A 19,447-nucleotide genomic window follows, 5' to 3' on the forward strand; every position below is an offset into this window, starting at 1 on the left:
AAAAGGCAAAGCATATACATGTATAATATATACATATTTGAATACTATAAAAAAAGTCAGCGAGGACTCAGAGTAAAAATCTTTGTTGTCCTTTCGTTAAGACAAAATCAACTAGAGTGGCTGGTTAAGTTTTGGTAGTTGCAGGAGGCAGTTTTGCACCTCGCGGGTTGTAGGGTGTGTGTGTGTGTGTGTGTGTGTGTGTGTGTCCCCTCTAAATGTGCAAATCCAGATGATAAATTTAAGGGATAGCAGGTGTGGAGTGCGAGAGGAAGATGGGTGCCTGGGAGACCACTTCTGGTCTCAGCAAGCAGACGGGAGAGGAGTTTGAACTTTATTTCCTCAGCAGATAGCATCCCCTGCCTAGGAAAAGATGGGTGCTGGAGGTGGGGGTTGTGAGGCGGGGGAGGGGGGGCGAAGGGATGGTGGGAGCAGGAATTGAAGGGGGGGAAGAGAAAATAAACCAATGGGAGGAATGCTGAGCAATCCTTTGGATTTGGGGCGGGCTGGGGGGCGCCGTGGAGAATGAAAAAGACACTGAAAAATAAAAAAGGAAGCCAGAAAAAGAAATGAATAAAATGCTGCTCGGTCTTTTCTAGGAGTCAAGGAGCAAGCTTTTCTTCACTACTCATGAGCGATTTCTTTCTCCTGCTCCTCACCCTTTGCTCTCTATTCCCAGAGAAGCAAACCTCGGGGTCCCGATTTCTCACGGTGTGACGTGCCTGACCCGCTAGTCCCGATTATTTATAGCAGGAGGAGGTGGGGGAGGCGACGAGAGCAAAAAGGCAAGGCTGTCTCTCCAGGTTTCAGTCTGATTCTGCAGCTGGAAATTATTAGTAGGGAGGGTGGGGTTTGGATGGGGGGGGGGTCATAGGACGTAGGGGCGGGGGACTGGGGGATGCGGGAGGCAAGAGGGTTTGGGCGTTGACACGGTGCAGGTAGGGCAGGTGGCCGAGTGGGATGCGCCTGGCGGGCCCCCACGCCCCCTCAGAGCATACGCACACCCGTGCGCACGTGCAGGCGCGCGCGCGCGCACACACACACTCACACACACACACACTCACACACACTCACACACACACACACACACTCATGCCCGCCTCGCCGCCCGCTCCTCCGTACCTCGCGGGCCTGCACTCGCCGCCCACTCCACCGCGTGCGGAGCAAGCGCCCCAGCCACCGCCGCCGCCACCGCCGCCGCCACCACCACCACCGCCGCCGCCGCCGCCGCCCTTGCCCCAGATGGGAGCGCGCGTGGTGGGGAAGAACACTCGGTTATTCAGGGGCCGTGCCTCGGAATTGGAAAAGCCAGAGCAGTCCCTAGGAGGCAGGCAAAAAGAGGAAGGAGCTCTGGGGCCGCCCTGGGCACCGCGTTCTCTCGTGGTCTCCGCAGCACCTCGTCTTCTCTGTCTTTTCCGGGGCTGAGAGGGACTCGCGTACCCCGAGGCTGCCTCTTCCCTCCAGCCTGAGGCTGGATCAAGCTTGCCTAGGCTGCCGGGACCCAGAGGAGACAGCGAGCGCGCTTGGGGGCTGGAGAGGGAGGGAGTTCATTCACGGAAGGAATCTTCCCTCAGCCCCAGGGAAAGAGACGTGCCGCGGGCGCCTGGAGGTGCCACCAGGCTCGGGGCATCCAGACTGTTTGAAGGAGCCGGTACGAATGGCTCTCGGGGCACTCCCGAGTTTATCTTAGAACGTGGGTGGAGAGGGATGGAGGGCAGGTGTACTCGCTACCCCTCCCCCGTTCCTCTGTGAATAACTGGAAAAGTCAGAGCTCAAACCTACATTCTGGACCCCAAAGCTTAATTTCTAACTCCTTCTACTGATCATCCTTACTATTAACTGAACGCCTACTATGTGCCAGGAGTGCATCATTAATTCTTACAATAATTCTACTTTAGCTTTCACTTCAATTTCCCCACATTATGGATTTAGAAACTGGTGCGCTGAAGCGAAGGAACTTGCCCAAGGTCACACAAGTGGCTAGAGGTGGAAGCAGGATTGGACTCCAAAGCCAGCATCCCTAACCATTACACTAGACGGCCTGGACTGCCAGGTCCAGGAGCTTGCAGGCTGCAGGCTGGTCGCTGCTGCATAGCTCCCTCTGTCCGAGGAGCCCTCGGCTGCTGCAGGAGGAGCCGGGGGGCGCGCTCCGCCCGAGGCTGGCCTGGCCCATGTCTGAGGAGGTGGCGAACGTGTCCAGCACCCAGGACTCCTCAGGGTAGTGGTCCAAGCTGCACTCTTGACCCATTTACCTCTTGACAACCTTCCCGCCTAGGTCAGAGGCTCCTGGGGCAGCTTGGGGTGATGACTCCAAGGGATGTGCGGAGGCCTGAGGGCTGGGACTGGGAAGCAGACAGGTTCCCTGGGATGGAAGCAGAGCAGGAAGGAGAGCTGTGTGCCTTCACCGAGTAAGGGTGTTTCTGGATTAGAGACAGGGAGAACAGCACCTAAACAGTGCTGAACTCCGGCCTGGTGTTCTACTGGGCTGCGGAGGCTTGTAGGAGTGTGTGTGTGTGTGTGTGTGTGTGTGTGTGTGTGTGTGTGTGTGTGTGATGATATAGAGACGGAGATAGAGGTGGAGGTGGAGGTGGAGGTGGAGGTGGAGATAGAGATGGAGATAGTGATAGACAGATATGAAGTCTGTAACTCTATTTGTAATTACTTGGGTTGAGAGTTACAGTAATCAAAATGCGTCCCTATGGGGAAGGAAAAATTCCCTTTCTTTTAACCCTTCTACACAGTGGGAATCTTTTATACAAGTTAAGTGTATTGAAGAGAAAACAAAGTTTAGACTGTTAACATTTATACCCCAGGATATCAACTGGTACAGCCTTCTCTTTCTCTGGAAAACACCTCAAAACAGGGTTTTCCTTCTGACCCTGTTACCCTCCTTGAACTTTCTGCACTACCTGCCCCTCCTACTTAGGCTCACTGCAGTTTGGGTTGAAAAGAACAAAAGTCGGAAAACAGAACAAAACCACAAATACTGTCATCCACTGAAAATAATGATGATGACGGCCCAGCGAATGGTTAAAGAGTATTTGTTAAAAGTCTACTACACACAGAAAATTAAGGGAGAAGAAGGCAACGTATTAAAAGGAAAGAAACTTGCATGCTGGCTAGTGAAACAATAGCACAACGGAAACTGAAAGTCAAAGGAACTAGAGGCCTACCTTTGTGTTCAAATTTCAGTTCAACTTTGTGACTTGGGCAGGTCCCTTAACCTCTGTAAACCTTAGGTTCCTCATAAAAACGAAAATAACAATAGTACCTTCTCCACTGGACTGTTGTAGAATGACATAGATTTACTTGCAGCATTTGGCATGTGATTAATAAATATTAGCAAATTTTCAATGAATAGACCGGAAAGCAAACACAGTTTTAATAGCATTCATCTATAAAGACTGAGTGGACATAAATTTGGTGGAATTATCATAGATTAATGAGAAGAGAAGATCAGACATTACGGGGACATTACAGGGAATTAAGGTAAGATGATGAAGAAAATATATTAAAGACCCAAGCAGCAATCAAAAGGAGAAAAGATAAAAGAGTCTATTTTCCTTATGTGGTACCATCTCAGGGATATCTCTTACCAATAGGTGTAACTTATAGAATTGAAGAGAGATTCCTACTAGTTGTAAAACCTGAGATCAGCTTATAAAGCGGGTCTTTACTGTACAGCAGAATCAACACCAGGACATCTCTCTGGAAGACTGTGCTGATAACGCTGCCTAGGAATGTAAAAACAGGAACTGTAATATGCACGTGAGAGTACTGCTAGAGAACTGCAGATGTGTCCGTGGTTAGAGAGCACCCTCCATGCTCCATGGTCCTTATCCACTTGGAGCTTATATTCCAGCGTGGGAAAGAGCCAGGATAGAATAACAGATGTAGCATGTACAGTGAAGTGGGGACACATAGGCTATTAGGAAGCCATAATTGGTGCAAATAACTCAGTTTGAGGATTTGGGTAAAGCTTGCCCGATGAAGTGATTCTTCAGTTGAGATCTGAAAGATGTATTAGCCTGATGAAGAGTTGGGGGATGAATGTTCCAGGGAGAAGAAACAGTATGTGCAAATATCCTGGACAACAGAGAGGATGGCATGAGTGAAGAATGAAGGAGAAACAGGAAGACCAGAGGACAAGGGTAAGAGAGGCTCTAAGAGTAACGCCCTGGGAAAGCTGGCAGGAGCAATCTGGGCCCACCGATCTGCTGAAGTAGAGGAGTGACAGGACGTTTGAGTTTGATGACACTGGAGGAGGATGGTAGTGGCTGGAGGGGATCTTTTATTGCAGGAATCCAGATGAGAGATAATTTTGGTCTGAGTTAGGACAGTGACAGTGAAGATGGAGAAAAATGGCTGGAGTTATATGGGAGAACTGGCTCAACTTTGTGACAGATGGGATATGGGGAATGAGAAAGAAGAATTCAAGGATGATTCATACATTTCTGGTTTTTGCAGCTCAATGGTCGTGGCAGAAGAAAGCTGATGGGGACAATACATTCAGTCTGGGTCATGATAAGTTAGGTACTTACCTAGGCTAGCTATTCATGGTGCACTGGACATTTTGACATATGCACTTGAAGCTCAGAACTGAAGGGTAAGCTGGCACTAATACACAATTTCCATGTTCCATCCTGACACTTTTATTTCCCTTCTCTGCTTTAATTTTTCTCTTTGGAATGTATCACTATATAACATATTTTATTTTACCCACTGTAATTCTATCTTCCCACATGGAATGAAAGTTAAAAAAAGAAATTGTTGTGTGCTTTGTAACTGCTATATTCCAGTACTCAGTGCCCAAAGTAGAAACCTAATACATATGTTTTAATGAATCAGTGTATATTTGATGATTCCAAGGATGGAAACAACTTAAATCATGGGAATATATGAAACTTATCCAGGGAAGATGAACAGAATAGGATAGGGGACCTTCTCGTGAAGGACAATCACAGTCATCAGAAGAAGCAAATTAGGAATGGCCCACACGGTAGTAGGAAAACTCCCGTGGTGTGATCAAAGCCAAGGAACGAGGATATTTTGAAAAAGAAAGACTAGTCAATTGTATTAAATCCTTAAAAAGTTTTAAAAATTTTGAATAGACATTACAGGCTCATGGTATAACATTCAAAATGTAAGTCATTCTGTCCCTCTGCCACCCTGATACCCTTCCTAGGAACTAACATAATTCAGTTGGGAGGGGGAATAATGTGGCATTCCATCTCAGGGCCTTTGCCAGCTAAAGAACAAGGATGGGATGTGCCCACAGGTGCCAGGTCACCTTCCCTAAACTCCTGCTCTTGGTGAAGCATCAACAAAGATGATTTTGGAGGAGGTTCTCATGGCACTCAGGTTACCTATTGAACATATAAATTGTTTCAACATTTGTATTTATTATTCTTTTTGAAAAATGAATAGAAATCTTAGCTTTGCATATTGATGGGGGTCTTGTTAAATAGCGTGCAGAAATTTCCCTAATATTGGAGTAGGGAGAAAGTCAAATAATATATAGAAAGAAAATATATGTTTATTACTTCCAGTACATACAATTGCAGAGATTTACTAATTACTAATAAAGTGTTGCCAAGTATATGGCTTCCGGAAACTACTGTAATATACACAGAAGAACCATTTTAAAGTAACCTCTCCATGTATCTTATACATGAATGCACTTTTATTTATTTTCACGTGCTAAAAAATATTCCTAGAGTATAATTTTATCAAATACTTTTTTCCCTTTATACTAGTCAAAAATACTTTTTATTTATTTGTCTGGCAAACCTTGCTTCACAGACACTGGAAAATAAAATTACTCCGGAATTACCATAAATCCAAATTATGGGCTTATGGCTTAATGAGGTTTTACTCTGCAGAATTAGAAATGTGAATTCTATGCCCACTGTTTCTCCTTCAGCACGTGGCACTAACATTAAGCCAGAATTTCCATAAAGTTCTTTGACAGCAATCAGCCTGATGACATATAAATCAATGTAATTTTTAACTAAAAATATAACAATAATAAAAATAAAAATATCAATATGTCAGATGCTCTTCCAAATGTTTTACACCTATACATGAACATATTTAATCTTCACAATATGCCTATAAAATGTTAACTATTATTATCCCCATTTTATATATGAGGACACAGAAGCAGAGATTAAGTAGTGATATGATTACAGAGTTTATAATATTAAAGGACTCAGGCCTTCCTGATAACTGTGTAACTTTATAAATAAAACTCCTTTACGTTTATCTCCTCAGTTTGTCTCACCCACTGAGTTAATGCAAGAGAAATAAAATCTTAGTCCAGACGAAGGATCTCTGAACCTAACAGAGATTGGATTTACCAATCAAACGACCAATGGGAAATTTTGAGAGCTGGAGTTACTCAACACCTTTTGAAGTATACCTTTTAGCATCACCTCAAATTAATCGCTCTTCAAGAGTAGAGAAAGTGTGCTTCAAAGTACAAAACGAAGTGGCTAATGCTCTAAATGGAGGTAAAATGATCAGACAAGGACGTTACCTAAGTTCTGAGACCATGGAGATATGAATTCCATTCACGCACCATCTCAGGAGTAATGAAACACCACATCCCTCACGCTATGAAAGGACAGATGGGAGAAAAGTCCTTTTACCTACTGCTTCTCAAGACCTGAAGGGGAGGAGAGGTGTGCCTTATAAATATAAGTAAAAGTGATGTATAAGCAGTGACATTGAAGGTCCTAAAAAATAATTTTTCAAAATCTCTCTGCCATTGAGAAGTGGCCAAAGATAGGTAACCCGAGGTGTAAAATGGAGTTTTCCAAAATGTAGGCCACAACACTCTGAGTCCTTTCCTGATACCCTTCTGCCAGAATTATTTATCTACTAGGGGCCCAAGTTAGAGAGTCTAGGATTTACAGGCATTTTGAGGGCCTATAAAAATTCTCAAAAATGTACATATTGGCTCCATCTTTAAAAAGCAAATGGCAATGTTGAAATCAATTGATTAACTAAAAGTCTATAAAATGTAATACTGTGTCTAAAATTATACAAATTTAAAATTTATATGGGGAAAGTACATTCTAATCAGCTTTATATTACATCAAGGGGCTTCCAACAGTTAGAGGACTTGGCATGGGAAGGTATTAAAAAGCTCTAGGTCTCTCCAGCCTCAGGCAAAGTTAGCCTCTCCCTACTTCTGTGCATCTAAAGCCAGTTGGAGTGTCTTGCTTTTTTGTTTTTGTTTTTGTTTCCACCCCCTTTGGAAACATCTCCATTTGCTAATTCTATAAGGAACTATTACTCTTATTTTTATTGTTTTCCCAGCTCAGTGCATTTACCTGAACTGTATGAAGCACTCAGTAATTGATAAATTATTATTACAATTACTATTCATAGCTAATATTTACTGAGTGTTTGCTTACTAGCTTGCTCACTTTGTTATAAACACCAACACTTAGTCATTTAATACTTTGAAGTGTATTAGTTGGTAGTGTATCATTCAGTGTTCTTGGGGTTGAAAGTGACAAGAAACAAACTCAAACAAGCTAAAGCGAATATTACACATCATGTAATTGAACAAAGGTGTTCAGCTTTGAGGATATGTGGATTCAGAGGCTTAAACTACTTCATCTTGTAATTGTTATTTTATGAACGTTGGCTTCATTCTCAGAGACAGGCTATCTTCTAAAGATGACCATCAGCTACTATCCTATGATTTAAGTTTAGCAATCCTGAGAGGATTAGCAGTGCAGTAACTCCACCAAAACTATAAGATAGGACACTCTGTGGGATCTTAGATCACAGTTCCATCTTCAACCTAGCACTTGCTCTGATTGGTGGCTGGATCTCACCCCTGGTCCTGAAGCTGGGGAAAACCATATCCAAACCATGTGGACTATGAACGATTGAGGAGTAACTATCCAAAGAGAGATGGTTAACGTGCTGGTACCAGAAAGATGAGGAATGGATGCTGAATAGATAAAAACTACGATGTCTACCACAGGTAGAAGAAGTGTTATGACTAACCATGTCTTTTTTGATAAAGACTTTGTGACACAGGGACTTGGATATGACTAGAAGAGGGACCTAAACTCACTCTATGGTCTTACATGAATGTCCTTGCAACTAGCTGATAAGAATGAAGAGATGATTCTAGGATATCTTGTCTCTCAGATTCATGTCAAGGGTAGATGATTAGTACTTATATTTTAGCAAATCACATATTCCTGTGTTAAACAATCACCCTGAAAAATTTAAATATAATCATGGTGTAACTGAATAAACATATGTAAATACATGCAAAGATCAACAGAAAAAGTTAATAAAATTATCAACATGCTTAAATTACAACTAGGGATAGAAGATCCTTAATAATTGAATATTTCTGAACTTAAATTATTTCTTAATAATTGAATATTTCTGAACTGAAAAATATTACAATATTAATGTCAAAAATTGCATAAGTTCCCCTTACATATAGTAAGACTTTATCAATATTTGTTGAATAAATGAATTTTGCAACAACCTTTTTGCTGTCTAAGCAATTATATAAAATACTTCCCACATTAATAATATTAAGATAGTTTCTTAATTAGCTGTTAACATATAATTTTCATTAATAAATATATAACTTTTTTTGGTATTTAACTATAACACGTAAGTCATTCTTGATACTAAATGACCTTTCCTGACACTTATATTCTAACCTCTCTGCACCTCATTAATTTTCACAAAATAGTATGAGGTGAGTTCTAACATTATCCCCATTTCACAGTTTCCTGAAGTGTCAAAGATTTTGTGATTTAAAAAAAACTTCTCTTAAGAAAAGGAGGAATAGAGAAGAACTAGTCAAAGTGTCAGAATGAATATTTTCTTTAATTGGAAACCAAAAGAATAGCTATTAATACACACTCTTTTCTTCTATTTGTTTTAACAGAATTCTCTCATAATAGAAACTGCATGAAGATATGTTTTGCTCCTAGTTCCAGAGAAGATGAATTTGGTTTTAAGTTCATAAATGATCAAGAACTGTCAGTGGCAGTGTTCCTCCAGAGGGATGTGGTGTGTGTTGGCACAGAACGCAGCCATTGCTCCGTAAGATAGAGTCTCTTTCAAGGCCAGAAAGCCCATAAACCAATATCTACCAATGTTTATTGTTTTAAGTGTAATTTTTTCCCAGTTTTACTGAGGTCTAATTGATATATAGCACTTCATAAGTTTGACTTGTACAACATAATGATTTGATTTACATATACTGTGAAATGATTGCCACAATAAACTGAGTTAACATCCATCATCTCATATAAATTTAAAAAAAAAAAAGTGTTTTCTTGGTGATGAGAACTCTTAGGAATCACTCTCTTAACAACTTTCAAATATACTATGCAGCACTATTAACTATATTGACCATGCTGTACATTACATCGCTAGTACTTATTTCTTACAACTGGAAATGTGTACCTTTAACCGCCTTCAACCAACTCTCCCTCCCTTGTCACCTGCCTCTGATAACCACAAATCAGATCTCTTTTTGTATGAGCCTGTTGGTGGTGGTGGTTTGTAGATTCTACATAACAGTTAAATCACACAATATTTATCTTTGTCTTATTTCACTTAGCATAATGCCCTCAAGGTCCATCCATGTTGTCACAGATGGCAGGATTTCTTTCTTTTTACGGCTGAATTGTGTGTGTGTGTGTGTGTGTCTATCACAACTTGTATATCCATTAATTTGTTTATGGACACTTAGGTTGTTTCCACATCTTGGCTATTGTAAATAATGTTGCTATGGACGTGGGGGTGCAGATAATCTCTTTCACATAGTGTTTTTGTCTCCTTCGGATATAGTCTCAGAAGTGGAATTGCTGGGTCATAGGGTAGTCCGATTTTTAATATTTTGAGGACCTCCATACTGTTTTCCACAGTGGTTATACCAGTTTACAATCCCACCAACAGTGCACAAGGGTCCCTTTTCTTCACATCCTCATAAGCATTTGTTATCTCTTGTCTTTTTGATGATAGCCATTCTAATAGGGGTGAGCTGATATCTCACTTTGGTTTTGATGTGCATTTCCCTAATGACTGGTGATGTCAAGCACTTTTCCATGTATCTGTTAACCATTCATGTATCTTCAGAAAACAAAAAAAAGAACAAGACAAACAAATGAAGAAACAAAAACTCATAGACACAGGCAATAGTTCAGTGGTTACCAGAGGGTAAGGGGGGAAGAGGGTGTAGATGAGGGTAAAGGGGATCAAATACATGGTGATGGAAAGAGAACTGATTCTGGGCAGTGAACATACAATGTGATATATAGATGATGTATTACAGAATGGTACACCTGAAATCTATGTAACTACTGACAATTGTCACCCCAACAAAATTAAATATATATATATGTTCAGGTTCTCTGCCCATTTTTTAATTGGATTGTTTGTTTTTTTTGCTAAATATAATTTATCTTAATGGGAGTTTAGAATTAGGAGATTTAGCTGTTGGAGCCAATGATATAGCAACAAAAAGCAGTAAAAACTTTGGGAATTTGGTATGCTCCAAATATACACTTTATCCAGAAGTTGGCATGTAGGCCCTTGACAGTTCAAGAGATGATTTTGGATATTCATAGACAGAGGTTTAAATAAGAGAGTATCACAATTTGTATCAACTCTCTTTCTATCCTGATTAAGTCACAAAAAATCTCAGTTTGATGCCAAGATGCCATTTACATTCCTCTATAACTTGTTCCTTGTCCATTTTAACTGAGAGGCATAAGTCTTCAGATGCAAATCACTGGTCTTTATCATTTCATTATGGATATATTCCATGTATGGTCAATAATACCAGTTAGAATTCCAAAGGTAGTGATATCACCGTTCTTTTTAAGTACATATATTTAAAGGTATGTAAATTCAAGGAAATATTGATAAAATAGCAGAGCACGTGGTACATGGATTTCACAAAAATAACGTAGGTGGTATGCAAACATTTGGGAATCTCTGACTACAAACAATTCAAGCAGGAACAATCTGCCCAAGTTTGATAAGACATATTCTCCTAGTTTACCTGAAGTGAGTGCCGTCTAACTCTGAAGTATCTCCGATCATCAGAAGTCACCAGTGTGAGTGAGTGATCGGCATCCAGGTGTGAGGTAAACCTGAACAGCAGTAGCCAATAGGATCATCTGTATGACACAGGGTGTCGAAATCGAATTCAGCAATTCAGTGCATATACTGAACATCTATGCACATAGACACGTGCTTGGTTCTGCAGGGCCCAGAAAGGTGACTTAGACCATGTTCTCGCCCTCAGGAGCTACATTTTAGCAGCGTGAAGAGGATAGCAAAAATGCCTACTATAAGCAACAGAATATTAATGTCACAAATAAAGCATAAACTAAGAAGAGCACAGTCCAAGGAGATTGCAGGAAAGAGATCACAACTGGTTGGAATTAACCAGGAAAGCCTTTACTAAAAGGATGCTCTTTGAAATGGACCTTGAAGGACAGGTAATACATTATTGTTACTGGGAAATGAGGTGTACCTCGGCTCTTCTGTTCTTGAAGGAAAGAATTCAATCAAGAGACAGTTTGTGCAGCATAAAACAGTCAGAAATTTATTAGTAAGAGAGTACACTCTGAGACACGGAGCGGGCCGACCCAAGAGAGGGAAGCAGCCCCACCTTACATTGTATGAAAGCTTTTATTTCTATGGGTAGAACTGTCTCCCCTCTCCCTTCTCTCATCTTTCTCCCTGAGGTGCCTAGTCCTCTGGTCTGGCATTTAGCAATGCAATTCTTTAATTTAGGGACATGTATAAACACACCCCTTTGATTTAGGGACATGTGTAAACACACCCCTTAAGGGTATGTGAAAACCTGGAATCCTGTTGGACTAGTAAGGTATTGATGGTCCTGACAAGCAGGATGGGTCCCCTCTTCCCTGACTTTTAACAACATATCTCTTTGATTTAGGGGTATTTGTGAGCCTGGAGTCCTGCTGGCAGCTGCCAGGGGTGGGGACCCAAGTAGGAGCTGCAGCATGGGGCTTTGTAACCGTGGCTAAGTTTCTCCTTCTCCTGCTCATTTCTATCTACCTACCTACCTACCCTGTCATTAATACAGTATTACTGAGTGATGGGAAAGTTTGAGGCAAGTTTCTTCATTGGCAAATCGGTGTCTGGCTAAAGTCGAGAGATAAATGGCTGGCAAAGTCAGCCAAGAAATGGGGAACATTAATATTAGGATGTGAATTTCAAATTATGTAGACAGATGTAGGATACCCTGGGATCCAGTCACCTTTGGACCATTCATCAGCTATGCTATAGTTGCCACATCATTTTGATGAGAGATCGGCAAACTTTTTCTGATAGTAAATATTTTAGGCTTTGCAGGCTACTCAATTCTGCAGTAGTGGCGTGAAAACAACCACAGAGAAACCTGAAAAATAAAGGTGAGTCATGGATTAAGGAGCAATAGGGAAGAGGAAAAAAAAGAACCACTCATGGGAAAATACTGTTAGATCTTTACTAGAAAGAAAGCAAACAAAACACTTGTCACATCATGGAAATGGCGCTGGAGATTTGCGAAGGTCTTTCATGTCCTTTCTATATGCAAAGGGGCACAAGAGTGTTTGGAGGGAATGGCATAACATCATAGCTCATTTTAATCTTAGTGTGAACTTGAACTGACTTGGGGAAGAAAACTTATATCAAGGATTCTTTTAAAATTACACTGGAAAAGCACTTAAGAATTTACTGTAAGAAACCCGGACAGTAAAATGGATACTTATCTAATTTTTTCCCCCCTTCTTGGGAACCTGAGGCATGTGGCAAACAAAGAGCTGGCTGCCCCCTTCCATCCTTCTATATGGAAATGGAAGAATAAACAGGATGTAAGAAAATAAAACCGTTAAGATGTCATTTTGACTAAAACTGAAGTTCTACTAGGGAAGAAGGAAGAGTGGGAGAGTGATGGCAGACAAAAGAAAGCTAAAATTTAAAGATGAAAAAAAAATCAGTCATCCGTTAAAACAATTTGAAGATAGCAAATAGATTTAAAAGGACCCTCAAGCAATCATTGAGAGACTAAAGTAAAATACAAAATTGTATGATTTTTACATATAAACAAGGAACTTTAAACAAATAATTAGCTTTCAGCAGGAATTTCTGGTCTATACCTTCAAACAGTTAATTTATGTGTTTTCCTCTGTTAGTATGGGCATACAGAAGTCAATGCTACTTCTCCTCCCAAATTCCCTCAGATCATTTGTGTATCTCACACACACTCTCACACACACACACACACACACACACACACACACACACACACACTTCTTTGGATTGACTATTTATGGCCAGTACCCGTATGCAAACTCTTGAGTATATCACCCCTGCGCTACACTGGGGTATCTTGCTTGGGTCATTGGGGAATACCTGCAGTGTTTGCAGCCTCCCGGATACCCATTAACCAATGATTGCCTCATGGGAAAAGGACAACTCACAAGCAATTTACAGTTCAGAGATCCTTGTGGAATCAAGCTCAAACTTATTCTCTGAATGGCTTTTGCTGGAAATCTCATCCTTATTCGGTTTACCCCCTCCCCACTTCCTGTCTTATTGCATCTACTTGTTTATCACTTGCCAAAGAGTCCTTCTCTCTTGGTCTGCTCCTGGGGAACGAACCTCAGATCAGTGGAAAGTATGAGATGCATTCTAGGGAAAACCTTTGTTTCTGGAGAATAAGACATCATTATTGGAACTCTGCAGATGAAAACTATATCGTGAGTTACGTAAGAACGATCACCAGTTTTGCTTTATTGTTTTTAACATTAGCTGTGTGATTTTTTGGGGGGTGGGGGTGGGAGGTGGGGAGTAGAGGGAGGTGGACAAGTTATAGCTTCTACCTGTCTCTGAGTTATCTCATATGAAAAGTGAAGGTGTCAAACTAGGTGATGCCTAAAGTTCCTTCCAGATCGAAAATTCTATGACCTAAATCAGGGCAAATTATGGATCTCTGGCCAAGTCCAGCCCTGCACCTGATTCATAAATGAAGTTTTATTGGAATACAGCCATACTCAGTAATTTAAATACTTTCTATTCCTGCTTTCATGCTACAACTGCAAAACTGAGCAACCTATAAGCATGTACTATTATCATCCTCAACATTTTTTTTAATCAAATGAGGAAATTACAAAGTAAGGTTAAGTAACTTGCCCAAGTTGTAGGATGAATAATGGCAGAGCTGAAATCTACATTCAGCCCATCTGCCCCGAGGGCTGGCACTTTTAACCTTCCCTAATTTGGGAAGGCCATAATGAAAATGAATGTTAAATCCTCTGACTCACAGTAACCATGTTGTATTTATTTTATTTTTAGTAGCACAGTTAACAGAAACATATGTGGAAGCATGAACGGAGGACAGGGAGGCGGAGTAAGTCTGCAGGTTCAACAAAGTTATCAGGATATAACACTAACAACAAAAGATTTTTTCGCCATCATATGCAGTCCTAAAATGTGTTTTTCTGTCCTCTTCATTTTTCCTCATGGCGCAAATCACAGACACATTCAAAACCCAATTCACAACTAAGATACTTGACTTGGCCCTCAGCATGCCAGCATCCTGCATTTGTGGAGTGGAACTAATCATTTTATGTCACTTCTCATTTCTAATCCCCTTCCCACTTCCTCTGAGATTGCAATTCTGCTTAGGCAATGTGATGAATGATCCAAGGGTAGACAATTTTGCTTTTGACAATCCAGTGTTACAGTGCATCAGTGCAGACTGTTTTTTGTTTGTCTTTTATTGTTGTTTGTTTGGTGTGTTTTTTTTTTGGTTTTAGAGCCCATTGAGATAAATTCCCTCAAAATATATGTGTGCATCCTTTCCACTGCAGTGAAGTCTCATTTGGATAGAACAAGTTCATATACTGATGTAAGTTGAGAAAGAAGAAAACATCCCAAGGAGAGGATGGAGAAGCATTTTTCAATGTATTTTCCTTAAATGATAGGTAGGATTTAGAATACAGAAAACCAGAGGTAGCTAATATAAATTCCTGTTTGTTTTGTGTATTGATTTTTTTATTTTTATGGTTAATATTTTGTCACGTTTTGACAATCACATTATGTGAACTCAGTTCAAATAACTTGTTTTGACATTATAACTATTATTTAACTCCTTTCCTTATGTAGGTAAAATGGGTGATACAGTTCCCATTCTGCCCAGGTCAGAATTTCTTAATATTATCATTTTTAGCAACGTTTGGGTAAAAGAAATAAATTTATAAGTTGGATAAGATGAAATAAATTTATCTCTCTGTCTCTTTCTGTGTGTGTGTGTGTTATAGTGCCATTAGTAAATGATTGCCTGAATATGTAATTGCACTAGCCACTGTGCTGAGACATTTAATATGCTGTACTTCATTTAATCTTCACGTTAATCTCTGAGATTGGGTTTGACATCTACAGTTTTCAGATGAGGAAACCAAGATTGTAAAAAGTTAAAGGACTTGCCCAAAGTCACACAGCTGGTTAATAACATGTCCAAAATTCCAACTCAGGTCTGTCTGACTCTAGCTGGTAACATTAAACGCAGTACAAGAACCCAAACAAGTAATGTATAGAAATCCTCAAATATTAATGTAAATTGAGAAAGATAGAGATTGCCAAGTGAGGACCAGATAGTGGTGATGAATCTGGATTGGCAGTGTGAAGGTAAAGAAATGTTATTATCAAGATCAAGAATAGATGGATGATATCAGTCACCAAATTAATTAGAGAAATAAACATTTATCTTGGTCAGAACCTTGGTATCAGGGATTTGGGACAGGTGTCTATGTCCGAAACAACACCAGGGCTAAGAAACAGGGTAGAAGGACCGAGTCCTACCAGCACCTTTCATTGGCATATAAGATGTAAGGGAACCTGATTGAGCAGAAATGTTCTGAACTAAGGAAAGGGAATCAGCATTTATTGAGTACCTATTCTGTGTTGAACACTGTGCATGAACTAATATATGTTAGCTTATTTACTCTTCACAAACATACAAGAAACAGAGACCACAGAGGTCAACTACGGTGTCTACAACTCCACAGGTGGCAAGGCAGAATATGGACATGGTAGCACTGAAAAGCATGTTGGCACTTCCCGATGAACTAAAAAAAACATGCTCATTATAGGGTGGTGTGATTATATGCCAATAAAATAAAAGGTTCTGACAAATTAGGAAAGCTCCAAAGTGATTTTTTTTCTTGAAAACTGGTAGAAAAAAGCAAAATAACAGAGTATGATTGATTTTGAAAACATCCACTTGTTATTTAAATGATATCTACTTGCTTTGAAAGTATTTATCATTCTTCACCCACATTTTAATGCTATGTATGTGGAATCTATACATGTAAACTGAATCTGCCTCTGAGACTGGAAAAGTGCAGGGGAAATAAGTAAGAGAAAAAAATACTAAGTTTCTTGATGAGTAATACAAAGAGTTCAAAGCAGACAGCCTGTTGGGAAATATAAATTCTACGTCCCTAACACTTTATTTTTAAGAGGGTTCTCCATGAAGAATGTAATGCATCTATAGTTTAGGACCTGATTTGTCAAAAGTTTCTCACTATGATTTGGCCAATAAGAAAACTGAATCCAAAGTGAAGAAACAGGCGCTGGAGGGCATAAGAATGGGTGATGAACTTCTGTTGCCAGTCCATAGGTACCCTTTAACAAAAACTAGCAACTACGGCATCAAATTTCTTTTGCTTAAATCTAAAGTCATAGTATTCTAAGAACTTATACAGATGATGACTTTATATTGCAGCCAGGTTCACTTTTCTTTGTCTCATTCCTGAGGCTCCAGTTTCATTCTTCTAAGGTAGTTTACTTGCATTGTTTTCCTGCACAACTTTAAGAGATGTAGCAGGTTCATCTAATCAAATCCTTTTGCCCCATGACCTTCCAGACACTACATGTCAGAGCCCCAAATTATTTCTGGAACTTCATCTCCATCACTCTCTTCATCCTTCACTCCAGTCCACTAACACTGGCCATCCACACCAAGTGGGCTTCTTCCCCTGAGCTTTGTCTTTGTTGTCCCTCCACCTGGAATACTCTTCCCCCAGATCTTGGTTGGCTGCATGTCCACATCTCATCTCACACAGGACCTGACCCAGAGTGGCAGCCCCTATGCTTCTCCACCTCCAATCAAGTCTTTATCACATTATAACCTTTCACTCTCTTCTCTTCTGAACAGATTTTTTAACCTTCTTTATTGTCTGTCTTCTATTAAAATGCAGACTTCAAGAAATCATTTCTGTCTTCTTCAACACAGTTCCCAAAGCTTCTGACGCATAATAGGTCTAAAATAAAAATTTATATTCAAAGAGTGACTACATTTCAAATCCTTCCTTCTCTAGGAATCTTTGTATTTGACTTAATAGTGCTGTTTCCTTCTTCCAATCAGCAATAAGAGTTGTACATTTTTGAGAATCATTATGTGAAATACTTTACTTATATGCTTTAATCTTTATAACAATTCAGCAAAGTAACTTGTAATATGCCCATGGAAAGTGACAAAGCTAATAAATATCAGAACCAGAATTCAAACAAAGGTCAGATGATTTCAAAGCTGATAATCTTGTTATTAAGCTATGTAACTAATTGCCATCTGATGTGGATGTCTTTTCTTTTTTCTTGCCTGATTACTCTGGCTAAGACTTCTAGTACTATGTTACACAGGAGTGGTGAGAGTAGTCACCCTTATTTTATCACTGATCTTAGAGGAAAGGGTTTCAACCTTTCACTGTTGACTATGATGTTAGCTATGGACTCATACATGATGATCTTAAAGTGAGGGACTTGCTTGTGCGTAGTATCTCACTTTATAACATGCGGTCTCCTGTACTTTTCCACTCCAACCTCTCTCCTACCTCAAATCCTGAGTTTTATTTTATAATCTTGACATTGTTAGGAATTCTTTGAATACCTTGTTATAGGATTCTTTTCATTTCAACAGCAAGGAACATTGGGTAAGGCATACTGTAGACATGCTATCAATGTTTGTTGAAGTTAATTGATTAAATGGGTAAACAGATGACAAGAATATATATAAGGAACATATTCTAGAAAGTTCCTGAGAGTACACACCAATTCTGCACTGAATGGAATCTATTGTTCAAACAAATACAGTCAGAGTCATCTGACTGTATATATCTCTTAAGGTGAATTACTGGAATAGAGTTGCATAATTATATGTGAAAATTAACCAGTCCTTTCAAAATTCATTGTAAAATCCCAGGAAATTAATTTGAGGTAAAATATTTCCCCCCTAGATTAACAGGTCACATCGAGCACACGCACACACCCACACACATGCACACACACTCACACACACGTGCGCGTACTCACACACACACACACACACACACACACACACACACACACACAAATGGACTCATCTGGTTACTTTCTGTCTCTGAGGAATTTTCTTGAATTTTTTATTGATTCTCAGTGACTTCTTGCAGGTAAATGGCTTTTAGAAAAACTGAATGGGAAGGCTACTGAATGGAAACACTACATACTGAGTTGGTTATTTTTAAGTATCAACTGCGAACACGGAAGTGAAGGAAAACAACTATATATAATTTAGATCACTTAGTGAGACTGAGAATTAAGAAAACTCAATTCTATTTTTAGGAATTAAATCACGTATACTTAAAAACATTGATATTCAATACTTTTACTGAACACTTTCTGTGTGCCAAGTGTTTTCTAGGCACTAGAAATGTAAACAAGACATTATTCCTTTGCTCAAGGACGGCATGTTATAGCTGGGAATCAATTACTGAATAAATGAACCTGCACGGAGACACTTAATAATGAATTGTGAGAAAGTGCTTTAAGAAAAGGAGGAAGAATAGTGAGGAAAAATTTTGAGAGGAGGGGGTGTTGAGAAGTCAGTATACGCTATGTAAAGAAATTACATTTAAATGGGAATTTGAAGTTAGTACCTGGGCACAGAGCGGTAGTGATGGTGTTGGGGTAGAAAGAAGGGAAGGTAGGAGGAGGGGAGTCTAGTGGAGAGGACAGTGAGTGTGCAGTCTCCTCTATTCTGACACAGGAAAAAGACTCGTTAGCTTGAGGCACTCCAGTGCAGCTGGAGGAAAGAGAGCAAGAGGGACCCCAAATACTAAGTCCATATTTTGTAGGTAAACCGAAAAAGGTGGAAATACTGACAATGGCTCTTAAAAATATATTCTGGGGCATTTTTCAGTGATAGGACTGATTTAATCAGATGACTCTATTCGTTTACGAAGTCCCCATGAATTCACTTTTTCACTATTTAAAAAGCTCTTGTCGAATGCCTGAAATACACAAGGCACCACACTGTGTGCTGATGGCATTTAGAATTGGCCATCATGCTAAAATAAATTTGATCATTTACAAACTGAATCACAGAATGCATTAT

General features: G+C 39.9%; 1 protein-coding gene across 3 annotated transcripts in view; it reads right to left on the minus strand.

Moving 5' to 3' along the window:
- Positions 1-1,661, minus strand: part of GABRB2 (gamma-aminobutyric acid type A receptor subunit beta2) — a 206,469-nt gene extending 204,808 nt beyond the window's left edge. Inside the window, exon 1 of one of the 3 annotated variants that reach the window (XM_019740757.3) lies at positions 1,120-1,661. The gene's annotated coding sequence lies outside the window, so the exon portion shown is untranslated. Of the gene's footprint in view, positions 1-656; positions 682-1,119 lie in introns of those variants that run through there. The other 2 variants (XM_019740765.3, XM_074313868.2) reach the window with 2 other exon arrangements.
- Positions 1,662-19,447: the final 17,786 nt, after the last annotated feature.

Source organism: Rhinolophus sinicus, chromosome 5, assembly GCF_057876585.1.
Source record: "Rhinolophus sinicus isolate RSI-liver-muscle chromosome 5, RSI-T2T, whole genome shotgun sequence".
Classification (NCBI taxonomy): Eukaryota; Metazoa; Chordata; class Mammalia; order Chiroptera; family Rhinolophidae; genus Rhinolophus; species Rhinolophus sinicus.